This window comes from Bubalus kerabau, chromosome 5 (genome assembly GCF_029407905.1).
Source record: "Bubalus kerabau isolate K-KA32 ecotype Philippines breed swamp buffalo chromosome 5, PCC_UOA_SB_1v2, whole genome shotgun sequence".
NCBI classification, from domain to species: domain Eukaryota; kingdom Metazoa; phylum Chordata; class Mammalia; order Artiodactyla; family Bovidae; genus Bubalus; species Bubalus kerabau.
In genome coordinates, this window is record NC_073628.1 from 106,638,978 (window position 1) to 106,653,952 (window position 14,975).

The window sequence follows — 14,975 nt, forward strand, 5'->3', positions numbered from 1 at the left end:
TCTTAATCTCAGAATCGTAGTTTTCCCAAAGCATGATGACTAAAGTACCTTGTTTACCCAGAGGAGATCTCTCCAGATTGTGCTAAAGTACTCTGCCTCCTTGAACAGTTTTATTGGCAACTTGGATGAAGTCAAGGAGAGCAAGCTTATTAAATGTTTAGCTGACACAGAATGAGGAGATTGCAGAGTCAGCTGATAGGAACAAGTTTCACAGAGATCGAGACAGGTTAGAATGATGAATTGAAATGAACAAGATGAAATATAGACTCCATCATTAAGTTTCAAAGACTTCGATGCACCAAATAAGGGAGGTCTGAGTTCATGGATGAAAAATGATCAGATCAGATCAGTTGCTCAGTCGTGTCCGACTCTTTGCGACCCCATGAATCACAGCACGCCAGGCCTCCCTGTCTAGCACCAACTCCCGGAGTTCACTGAGACTCACGTCCATCGAGTCAGTGATGCCATCCAGCCATCTCATCCTCTGTCGTCCCCTTCTCCTCCTGCCCCCAATCCCTCCCAGCATCAGAGTCTTTTCCAATGAGTCAACTCTTCACATGAGGTGGCCAAAGTACTGGAATTTCAGCTTTAGCATCATTCCTTCCAAAGAAATCCCAGGGCTCTTCTCTTTCAGAATGGACTGGTTGGATCTCCTTGCAGTCCAAGGGACTCTCAAGAGTCTTCTCCAACACCACAGTTCAAAAGCATCAGTTCTTCAGTGCTCAGCCTTCTTCACAGTCCAACTCTCACATCCATACATGACCACAGGAAAAACCATAGCCTTGACTAGACAAACCTTTGTTGGCAAAGTAACGTCTCTGCTTTTGAATATGCTATCTAGGTTGGTCATAACTTTCCTTCCAAGGAGTAAGTGTCTTTTAATTTCATGGCTGCAGTCACCATCTGTAGTGATTTTGGAGCCCAGAAAAATGAAGTCTGACACTGTTTCCACTGTTTCCCCATCTATTTCCCATGAAGTGGTGGGACCGGATGCCATGATCTTCGTTTTCTGAATGTTGAGCTTTAAGCCAACTTTTTCACTCTCCACTTTCACTTTCATCAAGAGGCTTTTTAGTTCCTCTTCACTTTCTTCCATAAGAGTGGTGTCATCTGCATATCTGAGGTTATTGATATTTCTCCCGGCAATCTTGATTTCAGCTTGTGGTTCTTCCAGTCCAGCGTTTCTCATGATGTACTCTGCATATAAGTTAAATAAACAGGGTTACAAAATACAGCCTTGACGTACTCCGTTTCCTATTTGGAACCAGTCTGTTGTTCCATGTCCAGTTCTAACTGTTGCTTCCTGACCTGCATACAGATTTCTCAAGAGGCAGGTCAGGTGGTCTGGTATTCCCATCTCTTTCAGAATTTTCCACCGTTTATTGTGATCCACACAGTCAAAGGCTTTGGCTTAGTCAGTAAAGCAGAAATAGATGTTTTTCTGGAACTCTCTTGCTTTTTCCATGATCCAGTGGATGTTGGCAATTTGATCTCTGGTTTCTCTGCCTTTTCTAAAACCAGCTTGAACATCAGGAAGTTCATGGTTCACATATTGCTGAAGCCTGGCTTGGAGAATTTTGAGCATTACTTTACTAGCGTGTGAGATGAGTGCAATTGTGCGGTGGTTTGAGCATTCTTTGGCATTGCCTTTCTTTGGGATTGGAATGGAAACTGACCTTTTCCAGTCCTGTGGCCACTGCTGAGTTTTCCAATTTTGCTGGCATATTGAGTGCAGCACTTTCACAACATCATCTTTCAGGATTTGGAATAGCTCAACTGGAATTCCATCACCTCCACTAGCTTTGTTCGTAGTGATGCTTTCTAAGGCCCACTTGACTTCACATTCCAGGATGTCTGGCTCTAGGTCAGTGATCATACCATCGTGATTATCTGGGTCGTGAAGATCTTTTTTGTACAGTTCTTCTGTGTATTCTTGCCATCTCTTCTTAATATCTTCTGCTTCTGTTAGGACCATACCATTTATGTCCTTTATCGAGCTCATCTTTGCATGAAATGTTCCTTTGGTATCTCTGATTTTCTTGAAGAGATCCCTAGTCTTTCCCATTCTGTTGTTTTCCTCTATTTCTTTGCATTGATCGCTGAAGAAGGCTTTCTTATCTCTTCTTGCTATTCTTTGGAACTCTGCATTCAGATGTTTATATCTTTCCTTTTCTCCTTTGCTTTTCGCTTCTCTTCTTTTCACAGCTATTTGTAAGGCCTCCCCAGACAGCCATTTTGCTTTTTTGCATTTCTTTTCTATGGGAATGGTCTTGATTCCTGTCTCCTGTACAATGTCACGAACCTCGTTCCATAGTTCATCAGGTAATTTTTTGGTTGATTGCACACTCAATATAGATCACTACCATGACATATTTGTTAGAAAAGGGAGACAGAAAAGTTTTTGCATTTTATATTGTATATATAAATCATCCAAAATAAAGGAGATAATTATTCCTCCCCTGTAAATTTTTCATCTCTAAAAGTTCAATTATAATCTTTTTATAGCTCTCATGACTCTACTCATACTTACCATTTTGAACATATGAAATACAGCTCTAATAACAATTTTAATGTCTTTGCTGCTAATTCTAACATCTGTGTCATCTCTGAGTCAGTTTTTACTGATTGTCTCCTCATTATAGATCACATTCTCCTGTCCCTGCATACTTGATACTTGTTGGGATGCTAGATATTGTACGTTTTACCTAGTTCAGTGCTAGATACATTGAGTTGGCCAGAAAGTTCGTTTCGTAAGATCTTATGGGAAAAAACCTGAACCGATCTTAGTTCCCCAGCCAAGGATCCAACCCACGCCCCCTGCAGCGCAAGTGCAGTGTCCTAACCACTGGACTGCCAGCCAGGGAATTCCCAGTGCTGGATATTTTTGTATTCCTATACAACGTGAACTTTGTTCTGGGGTGTAGTTATTTTAGAAATAGTTTCTTTTGGGTTTTGCTTTTAAGATTTGTTAGACAGGCACAGAGCAGTGTTAACTCTGGGACTGATTATTCCCCTGAGGCAAGACCTCCAGTGATCTATAAATTATGATTCTTTTTTCTTTTAGTTTTCTGGCAGTGCCATGCAACTTGTAGGATCTTAGCTCCCCAACCAGGGATCAAACCCAGGATCCGGCAGAGAAGGCCCCAAGTCCTAACCACTGGGCCACCAGGGAATTTCCATAATTATGATTTTTTCTAATCTAGTTAGTCAGAATGGGCACTATTCCCAGCTGGCTGTAAGAGTCAGGCACCTTTCCCTCCAATCCTTTCAAGTGGTTCTTTTCCCAGCCTTAGGTAATTTTCTTAACGCACAGGTACTAAGCAGTATCTGGGTGAACACTGGAAGAAATCTCTGGGGTTCTCTCTCTCTCTGAACTGCTCCCCCTTCTCTGTTACTCTGTCCCACGCAATCCCTAGACTCATGTCTGTATGCCTGACTCAGGACTTCTCTGAGCTCTGCCTCAGTTTTTCTTTGCTGTTCTGTAGCCTGGAAACTCAGGCAGTGCTGGGGCAGTACCAGGGCTCACCTCATTTATTCCTTCTTTGGGGAGTACTGTCCTTTGTGGTCTGATGTCCAGTGTATTAAAAAAAAGCCATTGCTTCATAGTTTATTTCTCTTTTGGTTGTTGTAGCTGGGACTCTAAGTCTGGTCCCTGTTTCTCCGTCCTGATTTCTGGACATTTAAGTCCAAATATCACACTAATTTTATCACTTTTATCACTCAAACCCATTAAATACTGAAATTCTTAACTTGCATAATGTTGAACTCACATCCAGTTGATTCCAGGAGAGGACAACTATTCTCTTGTTTTTATATTCCTACAGACTTAACCAATAGCCTGGCACTTGGCTGACACTCAGTAAAAGCTGGAGTGGATGAATAAACTATTTTGAGCAAACAGCTGTCCATCAGCTTGTGGTGTATTCTTCCAACATTTGTTGATGGGCTTTTGCAATTTTCTTCTTGCCTGCCAGTAGCAAATGAAAGCTAGGCAAAATGGAAATTTCTGGGACTTGTTATTTATGATTGTAATTATCTGCAAAAATGTGCCCTTTAAAAAGCTTATTAACAGGCATGAGGGAAGTTTTGGGGGAGATGAAAGTGTTCTAGATCTGGGTTGTAGTGGTATGGTTTGCACAAGTTTATAGAATAAATCATTGATTTATACACTTAAAGATAGATGAATTTTTTGGCACATAAATTACACCTAAAAAAAAAAAACAAAACTTATCTTGAAGATTTCCAAGACATTTTAAAGTTAAGAAAGGAAGTTGCCAACTACTTTATATAAGCTAAATCGTTTTGATAGTTTCAAAAGCTTAATATGCACTGAAAGATAACCTTGATTGGGTAGGGGTAGACTATAGTGGACTTTTATTTTGTACCATACACATTACTTTTGTATTAAGAAAAAAAGATTTTAAAAGGAAGATTGCATTTTTTCATTAGAAAATCAAGTAAAGGGCAAAAGAAAAAACATTTGACTCATCCACAAGGCAGTGGAGGCTGTAAGATTAGAAATCAGAAAGCCTGATTCTAATTCTTGTTCTATTTTTTGAACTCCAAGCTAGGACAATTTTGGGGGGTGGGGGGAGGGGAGAGATGCTACACGCAAGGCTTGTGGGATCTTAGTTCCCCAACCAGGGATCAAACCCAGGACAGCAGTGAAAGCACCAAGTCTTAACCACTGGACCACCAGAGAATTCCCTAGGACAGATTATTAGCCACTGGCTATTGTTCCGGAAGAGAGGAGTAATTGGCATTAAATTTTTTTCTATTGTTTGAAAGGAGGATAGAGACACTTTTTATTTTTTTTAATTTTTATTGGAGTATAGTTGCTTTACAAGTGTTGTGTTAGTTTCTACTGTACAGAAAGTGAAACAGCTGTATGTATCTGTAAGCATGTGTGTTAGTTGCAACCCATTCCAGTATCCTTGCCTGAAAGATCCCATGGACAGAGGAGTGTGGCAGGCTACAGTCCAGTGGGTCACAAAGAGTCAGACACGACTGAACGACTAACACACACATTGTTCCAGAAACCAAGTTTAAGTAATGAAGTGAATATTTGGAGTCTGGATCTTAAGTGTCAAAAGTGGAGCTCTGAAACAAGCCCCATTCCAAGCTATGGAAATAATGTCAATACAGGGGAATCCTTTTATCCTCTGAGCTATCCAATAAATGATGAAACACTCTCCCTCCCAGCTACTCTGACTGAAACCTTTGACATGTAAGATCATCTCTAATTTGGGATCCTAGGGAGGAAGTTGCTTTGTAATAAACAGTGACATCACTGGCTTACCACCCCACTTTCCTTATCAAATATAAAGTAATATATCTTATTTATTTTATAGAATAATTGGAAGTACAAGTGAGATAAAATACAGCACATGTTGAATTCAGAAGGAAGTTAAGATGTAAAAGCAAGTCATCATGAAACAGAATACTTTATCATAACACTGATTTTGTATCATACATACTTTATTTGTAGGAGATCTCATCTGAACTTCAAGCATTGATCTTTATCCTCCAAACACATATATGAGGATGTTCTCCTGGGATGAGTTACCTGGCATGAGTTGGTTCATACATTTGTCTAAACAGCATTTTCCCATGTGTCCTAGAGCTCTGTGTCACTTTAGAACCTCAATTTTAAGCTATAGTCCCTTTGGTTGTTGTTCAGCCCCTAAGTCATGTCCAACTCTTTGTGACACCATGGAATACAGCACACCGGGTTTCCCTTGTCCTTCACTATCTCCCAGAGTTTGCTGAAACTCTTATCCATTGAGTCCGTGATGCCATCCAACCGTCTCGACCTCTGTTGCCCACTTCTCCTCCTGCCCTCAGTCTTCCCAGCATCAGGGTCTTTTCCAATGAGTTGGCTCTTCGCATCAGGTGGCCAAAGGATTGGAGGTTCAGGTTCAGCATCAGTCCTTCCAATGAATATTCAGGGTTGATTTCCTTTAGGATTGACTGGTTTGATCTCCTTGCAGTCCAAGGGACTCTCAAGAGTCTTCTCCAGCACCACAGTTCAAAAGCATCAGTTAAAAAAAAGAGCATCAGTTCTTTGGCTCTTAGCCTTCTTTATGGTCCAACTCTCATATCCATACATGACTACTGGAAAAACCATAGCTTTTTTCGGCAAAGTGATGTCTCTGCTTTTTAATACACTGTCTAGGTTTGTCACAGCTTTCCTTCCAAGGAGCAAGCATCTTTTAATTTCATGGCTGCAGTCACCATCCACAGTGATTTTGGAGCCCAAGAAAATAAAATCTGTCACTGTTTCCACTTTTTTCCCTTCTATTTGCCATGAGCTTCCTGGGTAGCTCAACTGGTAAAGCATCTGCCTGCAATGCACGATAACTCAGTTCGATTCCCAGGTCTGGAAGTTCCCCTGGAGAAGGGATAGGCTACCCACTCCAGTATTCTTGAGCTTCTCTGGTTGCTCAGGTAGTAAAGAATCTGCCTGCAATGTGGGAGACCTGGGTTTGATCCCTGGGTTGGGAAGATCCCCTGGAGAAGGGAACAGTCACCCATTCCAGTATTCTTGCCTGGAGAATCCCATGAACAGGGGAGCCTGGCAGGCTACAGTCCATGGAGTCACAAAGAGGGACACGACTGAGCGACTTTCACTCACTTCACTCACTTGCATTAAGTGATGGGACTGGGTGCCATGGTCTTTGTTTTTTGAATGTTGAGTTTTAAGCCAGCTTTTTCACTCTCCTCTTTCACCCTCATCAAGAGGCTCTTTAGTTCCTCTTTGCTTTCTGCCATAAGGGTGGTGTCATCTACATATCTGAGGTTTTTGATATTTCTCCAGGCAATCTTGATTCCAGTTTGTGAGTCATCCAGCCAAGACATTTTGCATGAAGTACTCTGCATGGAAGTTAAATAAGCAGGGTGATGATATACAGTCTTGTCCTACTCCTTTCCTAGTTCTGAACCACTCAGTTGTTCCATGACTGGTTCTAAGTGTTGCTTCTTGACATGCATACAGGTTTCTCAGGAGGCAGGTTAAGTGGTCTGGTATTCCCATCTCTTTAAATATTTTCCAGTTTGTTGTACTCCATGCAGTCAAAGGCTTTAGAGTAGTCAATGAAGCAGAAGTAGATGTTTTTCTGGAATTCCCTTCAGCCGTGAATTATTGAGTGTTTAGCCTCACTAATAACTTGAGTCAGATCTATATACCCAGAGTATATAGTTTATAATTAATAATCAGCCCCTGCATTTATTTAGTGCCTTTCTCTCTAAGAACCAGGTTGATGATATACTTTTAGATCTACATCATCATCAGGAAGCCTGAAAAGGTTAGTTAGCTTTTACAGTCCCCACCCTGCAGATGAAGAGGAGCTATTCAGAGTCAGCTGACTTCCTTAGGCAAAGAAGAATGCCATCTAAAAATGCACTGGAGACTAGCTGGGGCTTTGAAAAAATCTAAACATTTTCTTTAAGACAGAAATCAAATGGTGCATTGGGAGAGTAGCTTTGACATATATACACTACCGTGTGTAAAATAGATAGCTAGCGAGAAGTGGCTGAATGAACTTCCCAAGTGGCTCAGTGGTAAAGAATACACCTGCCAATGCAAGAGACATGGTTCGATCCCTGGGTCAGGAAGAACCCCTAGAGGAGGAAATGGCAACCCACTCCAGTATTCTTGCCTGGAAAATCCCACACACAGAGGAGCCTGGTGGGCTACAGTCCATGTGGATGCAAAGAGTCAGACATGACTGAACAGCTGAGCATGCAAGCTCAGGAAGCTGACTCTACAGCACAGGGAGCTCAGCTCAGTGATCTCTGATGACCTAGAAGGGTGGGATGGGGGCTGGGGGTGGGAGGGAAGCTCAAGAGGGAGAGGGGATATATATATATATATATAGTCAGTAATATTATATGATTCATTTTGTTGTACAGCAGAAACTAACAGAATATTGTAAAACAGTTATCCTCCAATAGTAAATCAAACGGTCTGAAGAGTATATTAAGATAGCCTGTTGTATTATCAAATTGTTGAGGTGTCTGGAGGAAACCTGCTTGACTAAATGACTTAAGCCATGTGTTACCTGATTGAGTGATTGAATGAGAGCTCTGTCCATTTCCTGAATTCTCCTGTTAAATGATTAAGCGGAAGTTTTCTGCGCCCTCTCCTGGCTTGACTTTGAAACCGCACAACAGATATATATTGCTTTGTCTCCCCTTCTCTTGCCTTAGGAGCCTCATTTTGGACTAGAAAGACAGAGAGGGGCCACTTTACTTGACATCTGGATAAAAGTGGTCAGATTAATCAAGCTTCCATTCAAGAAGCTGAATAGAGAGACAGAACAACCAATCTCGTGTTCAAATAGTAGATATTCTTTTCTGTATTCCAACAATGGAGGTAACTCCATTGTGAGTTTGTAAAGTATTCCATGAAGCATTGTTGTATGTAACAATATAGGTAAAATAAAGGGAAGAGTGGAGATTTGGACAAATTTTATTAAAAGCATTCTGAACATTTTCAAAATTATCTGTGATTTTCTTTAGAGGCAGAGGACAAGGAAGGTCAAGATGAACGCTGATGACGTAACAAGGTGAGTGGAGTGTCCCAGAAAGCTCCAGCCAGGTGTCTCCGGGAAGCTGGAGTTGCTGCAGGGTCATTGGTGAGCCTCCACAAGCACAGACAAGTTCAATGTGGACATCTGTGTAACCCTTGCATCATTTGCTAGGCCAAAGGAAATCCACGCAGGCAGCTCAAACGTACATGGTGTTTTCCTTACACGCTTTGGCTGCTGTGATTGTTTTTTGACTGAAATATTAATCACCCCAGAGCTGCTTTCTATGGCTTCCAGAAGATCTGTTCAGTCATTCAGTCAGTCACTCAGCAAACCAAACATACATTATATTACTGGGTTTTTACAAAGCACTGCCCTTGGAGGCCAGCCAAAAGGAAGAAGGAGACATCAGAACTTATAATTTACTAGAACAGTGCTTTGGAATCTTTTCCCTGTCATGGCATACATAGAAAATTATACAATTTTAACAACCAAAATGGGAAAAGCATTTGAAAAAGGATACATGTATATGTATAACTGTATCACTTTGCTGTACACTTGAAACTAATACAACATTGTTCATCAAATATACTCCAAAATAAAAAAAAAAAAAGAAAATTATACAATTTGTATGTTCCACTGAAGTAAAGGGGAGGTAAGTGGAGGAGGGATTCAGGGGTATCTATATGGGATTTGGTAAAAAAAAAATTATATCTTTTGGAGATCAAACCAGTCATTCCTAGAAGAAAACAATTCTGACTATTCATTGGAAGGACTGAAGCTGAAGCTCCAATACTTTGGCCACCTGCTGTGAAGAGCCAACTCATTGGAAAAGACCGATGCTGGGAAAGATTGAGGGCAGGAGGAGAAGAGAGTGACAGAGGATGAGATGGTTGGATGGCATCACCGATTCAATGGACATGAGTTTGAGCAAGCTCCAGGAGGCAGTGAAGGACTGGGAAGCCTGGTGTGGTGCAGTTCATGGGGTTGCAAAGAGTCAGACATAACTTACAGACTGAACAACAACAACAGCACATACTGTATAATTATGATTTGAAAAATAAAATTATTAAGGACAGCATTAAACGTTGAGCTGATATAAAGTTTCCAAATAAAATACATTCCAAATTTTCACTTTCTTCTGTGAATGTAACTATTTTTTCTCTTATTTTATTTAAAAATTTTCTTTTGGATGTAACTATTTTTATTATTTTTGAAATTTATTTTTAATTGGAAGATAACTGCTTTACAATATTGTGTTGGTTTCTGCTGTACAGCAATGTGAGTCAGCTATCAGTTCAGTTCAGTTCAGTTCAGTTGCTCAGTCGTGTCCGACTCTTTGAGACCCCATGAATCACAGCATGCCAGGCCTCCCTGTCCATCACCAATCCTGGAGTTCACTCAAACTCATGTCCATTGAGTCGGTGATGCCATCCAGCCATCTCATCTTCTGTTGTCCCCTTCTCCTCCTGCCCCCAATCCCTCCCAGCATCAGAGTCTTTTCCAATGAGTCAGCTCTTCGCATGAGGTGGCCAAAGTATTGGAGTTTCAGCTTTAGCATCAGTTCTTCCAATGAACACCCAGGACTGATCTCCTTTAGAATGGACTGGTTGGATCTCCTTGCAGTCCAAGGGACTCTCAAGAGTCTTCTCCAACACCACAGTTCAAAAGCATTAATTCTTTGGTGCTCAGCTTTCTTCACAGTCCAACTCTCACATCCATACATGACTGGAAAAACCATAGCCTTGACTAGATGGATCTTTGTTGGCAAAGTAATGTCTCTGCTTTTTAATATGCTATTTAGGTTGGTTATGACTTTCCTTCCAAGGAGTAAGCATCTTTTAATTTCATGGCTGCAATCACTATCTGCAGTGATTTTGGAGCCCCCAAAAATAAAGTCTGACACTGTTTCCACTGTTTCCCCATCTATTTCCCATGAAGTGATGGGACCGGATGCCATGATCTTAGTTTTCTGAATGTTGAGCTTAAAGCCAACTTTTTCACTCTCCTCTTTCACTTTCATCAAGAGGCTTTTTATATGTATACATATATCCCCTCTCTCTTGAGCCTCCTTCCCACCCCCCACCCATGAATGTAACTTTTCAGTATCAGGTTTTAAGCTTAAAATAGCTACTTGCAATAATGACCAGAACTTTTCCAGAAGGATGTCTTTAAGTTCTTGACAGCCATGAATAATTACTCAAATAGATAATAAAATTTAAAATGAAATTTCAACATTAAAAAATGTATAAAAGTTAAAACAGTTAAAGAAATGTCTTATTTTCTTTCGTTAAAATTGTCAATTGAAATTTCTTGTGATTCCATTAGTGTATCTTGAATCCAGTCAAACTGTTTCATGTCAAACATTTACAAATAATGACACCTGGGATTTCCCTTGTGTTTCGGTGGGGGCTGGTTACAGGGAGCCCAGTTTGATCCTTGGTCAGAGAATTAGATCCCATGTACAGGAACTAAAGATCCAGCCTGCCGCATCTACAGCCTGGCTCAGCCAAATAAATAAATATTAAAAATAATGGCACAGCTCTGTTTTAAAGCACATTCCTTCAGGGCTGATACCCACCTAGTATGTACTAGTATTCACTGTTAATGGTTAGCTGGCACCTGTTCTGATTGGCAATGTCTGCGCCATCTCAGATGTTAAGTATTTTTCACGTTAACCCTGCCTATGTGTGCTTAGTCACTCAGTTGTGTTCAACTCTTTGCGACCCCATGGACTGTAGCCCACCAGGCTCCTCTGTCCATGGGATTTTCCAGCCAAGAATACTGAAGAGGGTTGCCATTCCCTTCTCCAGGGGATCTTCCTAACCCATGGATCGAACTCAGGTCTCCTGCACTGCAGGCAGATTCTTTACTGTCTGAGCCACCAGCCTTTGCCTATAAGCATTGTTAAAGCAGCCACCCTGAAGTTAGCTTGGACACTGCTTGCACACCAGCCCCAAATGGACAGAAATATCTGATACCATGTGAAGACAGATTTGGGTCAGCCCTCTCGAGCTGCTCTGGCCGGAGTCCTCCAAGTCTCCTTGCCCCTCCATCCCTGACCACCGTGGGTTGGAGCTCCTCCTACTTGGCCCCTGGAACTCACTTCCTCTAGCAGGGCCCTGGACCCTTGTCTGTAATGTGCAGCAAGGCACTGTGCTGCTCTGGCCTCTGAAGTTGATGTCCAAGTGGTAACACATGGCAAGCAGCAAATACTGCTGACCTTCTGCCTACTTGTGGTGATTGCTAGGCAGGATGTCACACTCTGCTTTGCTTGGATTATCCCAAGGGGAGCTCTCCCCATGGGTTGCATGTACCAAGAGGCTGTTCTAGCTGGCAGGCCCAAGAGCCATGGGATCTTTATGTTGTATTTCACCTGTAACCCAATTGCAATACACCCGTGTGCAATGACCATGGTTGGGAAACTCTGCAGCAGAGGAAACAGAACAGACAATGATGACACTACCTGTTATTTATCGATGCATGGCTTACAGTGCTTTCACAGTGGACCTCATTTATCCCTCATAAGAACATCCACTAAAAATTATCTTCCCATTTTACAGAGTAGGAAATAGATTTAGAAGAGTAAGTTGCTCAGGTTGACTTATGTTAAGTCCACCCTTTCCTGACTGGGGTGCCTCAAGGAGGTATACACTGGTGGGCTGGGTTAAATGATGAATTACTGGAGTGACAGCTTTACTTGAAAGTTTTGGGGGAAATTTTTTTGTTTTCTTGTTTTTTGGCTGCCCCTCAAGACTTGCAGGATCTCAGTTCCTGAATCAGGGATTGAACCCAAGCCCTGGGGTGAAAGCCCAGAATCCTAACCATGAGTCCACCAGAGAACTCCCTGGGGAAAATTTAACTGGTAAATAATATAAAGTATTTGGGAATTCCCTGGTGGTCCAGTGTTTAGGACTCTGTGCTTTCACTGCTGAGGGTGTGAGTTCAATCCCTGACTGGGGAACTGAGATCCTACAAGCTTTGTGGCCAAGAAAAATAAATAAAATATTTTTATGTTAAAATAAACATGCGTTATCAAACGGAATGAAAACCTTGCACAAATCTGCAAGATCAAACATGAAACACCAAAGAAATATTGTGCTTCATGGAAGGCTACTTTGAGGAAGGCCCCCAGACCTACAGGGGATGGGGATGAGTTTTGTCTTCTGCCAACGTTGGTAAAAAATCTACCTGCAATGTAGGAGGCCCTGGTTTGATTCCTGGGTCGGGAAGATCCTCTGGAGAAGGGATAGGCTACTCACTTCAGTATTGTTGGGCTTCCCTTGTGGCTCAACTGGTAAAGAATCTGCCTGCAATGGGGGAGACCTGGGTTCAATCCCTGGTTTGGGAAGATCCCCTGCAGAAGGGAAAGGCTACCTACTCCAGTACTCCAGTATTCTGGCCTAGAGAATTCCATGGACTGTATAGTCACATAGAGTCAGAGACTACTGAGAGACTTTCACTTTCAACGATGATTGAGGATACACTACTAGTGGACCCAGGATTTTTTTTTTAACTAGGAGTTCGAATGCTGCAACTAAAGTTCCTGCAGGCCACAACTAAGACCAGGTACAGCCAAATAAAACAAACAAACAAACAAACAAAAAATCCATCCCCCAAACATCCAGGGAGTTAGCAAATGGGTACCTGGAGCCCAGGGCTAGGATCTGGGTTGTGAATTATCTGCCCCTAGGTTCTGACTCTTTGCAACCCCAAGGACTGTAGCCCTCCAGGCCTCTGTCCATGGAATTTTCCAGGCAAGAATAGTGGAGTGGGTTGCCATTTCTTCCTCCAGGGGATCTTCCCCACCCAGGGATCAAACCTATGTCTCTTGCCTCTTCTGAAATGGCAGGCAGATTCTTTACCATTGCACCACGTGGGAAGCCTTAGGTGAAAGTGAAAAAAAGTAAAAGTGAAGTCGGTTAGTCATGTCCAACTCTGTGCAACCCCATGGACTGTAGCCCACCAGGCTCCTCCATCCATGAGATTCTCCAGGCAAGGGTACTGGAGTGGGTTGCCATTTCCTTCTCCAGGGGATCTTCCCGACCCAGGGATCAAACCCAGGACTGCCAGATTGTTGGCAGATGCTTTACCGTCTGAGCCGCCAGGGAAATCCGGGTGAAAATGTTTATCTTAATATTGGAAGAGATTGCCATCAGAGAAGGAGCCATCAGAGAGCAGGCGAGCGAGCAGGGGCACACCTATCAGAGAGACCCCTGCAGAAAGTTTAAAGGACAGGCGTGTTCAGCAGTAGCGAATGATGGAGAGGTTGGAGTCGTTGTCGCATAGTGCTTAGCAAATAATAGGCATGCAAATATTTGTGAGGAGAATGAAAAAAAAAAAGGTAAAATGATATGTTCAGGACAAGCCATGTGAAAGAAATAGTGGTAGAATCTGGGCAAAAATGTGTTAAACTAAGAAGAACCTATACTGTGTAGCACAGGCTTCCCCTGTGGCTCAGTGGTAAAGACTCTGCCTGCGGTGCAGGAGACGCAGGAGATGTGAATTTGATCCCTAGGTTGGGAGTATCCCTTGGAGGAAATGGCAATCCATTCTAGTATTCTTGCCTGGAGAATCCCACGGGGTCGAAAAGAGTTAGACACGACTAAAGCAACTGAGCACGCACACACTATATAGCACAGGGAACTCTACTTAATACTCTGAGCGCCGAAGAATTGATGCTTTTGAACTGTGGTGTTGGAGAAGACTCTTGAGAGTCCCTTGGACTGCAAGGAGATCCAACCAGTCCATTCTAAAGGAGATTGGTCCTGGGTATTATTTAGGACTGATGCTAAAGCTGGAACTCCAGTACTTTGGCAACTCATGCGAAGAGTTGACTCATTGGAAAAGACTCTGATGCTGGGAGGGATTGAGGGCAGGAGGAAAAGGGGATGACAGAGGATGAGATGGCTAGATGGCATCACCGACTTGATGGATATGAGTTTGAGTGAACTCCGGGAGTTGGTGATGGACAGGGAGGCCTGGCGTGCTGTGATTCATGGGGTCGCAAAGAGTTGGACATGACTGAGCGACTGAACTGAACTGAACTGAACTGAATGACCTATATTCGAAAAGAATCTAAAAGAGTATATGTATATGTATATGTATATGTATATGTATATGTATATGTAGGGGCTTCCCTTAGGGCACCGTGGTAAAGAACCCGCCTACCAATGCAGGAGACATAGGTTCGATCCCTGGATCAGGAAGATCCCCTGGAAAAGGAAATGGCTGGGTCCTCAGTATGGATTTTGCAGAGTCTTAACCACTGGACTGCCAGGGAATCCCTAATGTGTGATTTTATTTAAAGGGGCCAATTTAATGCAAATTCCAGTCTTTCCCATTTAATCTCAACTTCTAGAGATTAAAAATATATAATACCATCCAATGGCGCCATAACTTCATTACAAATCTAACTTTTTTTTAACCAGTGGGCTCACCTCTCAG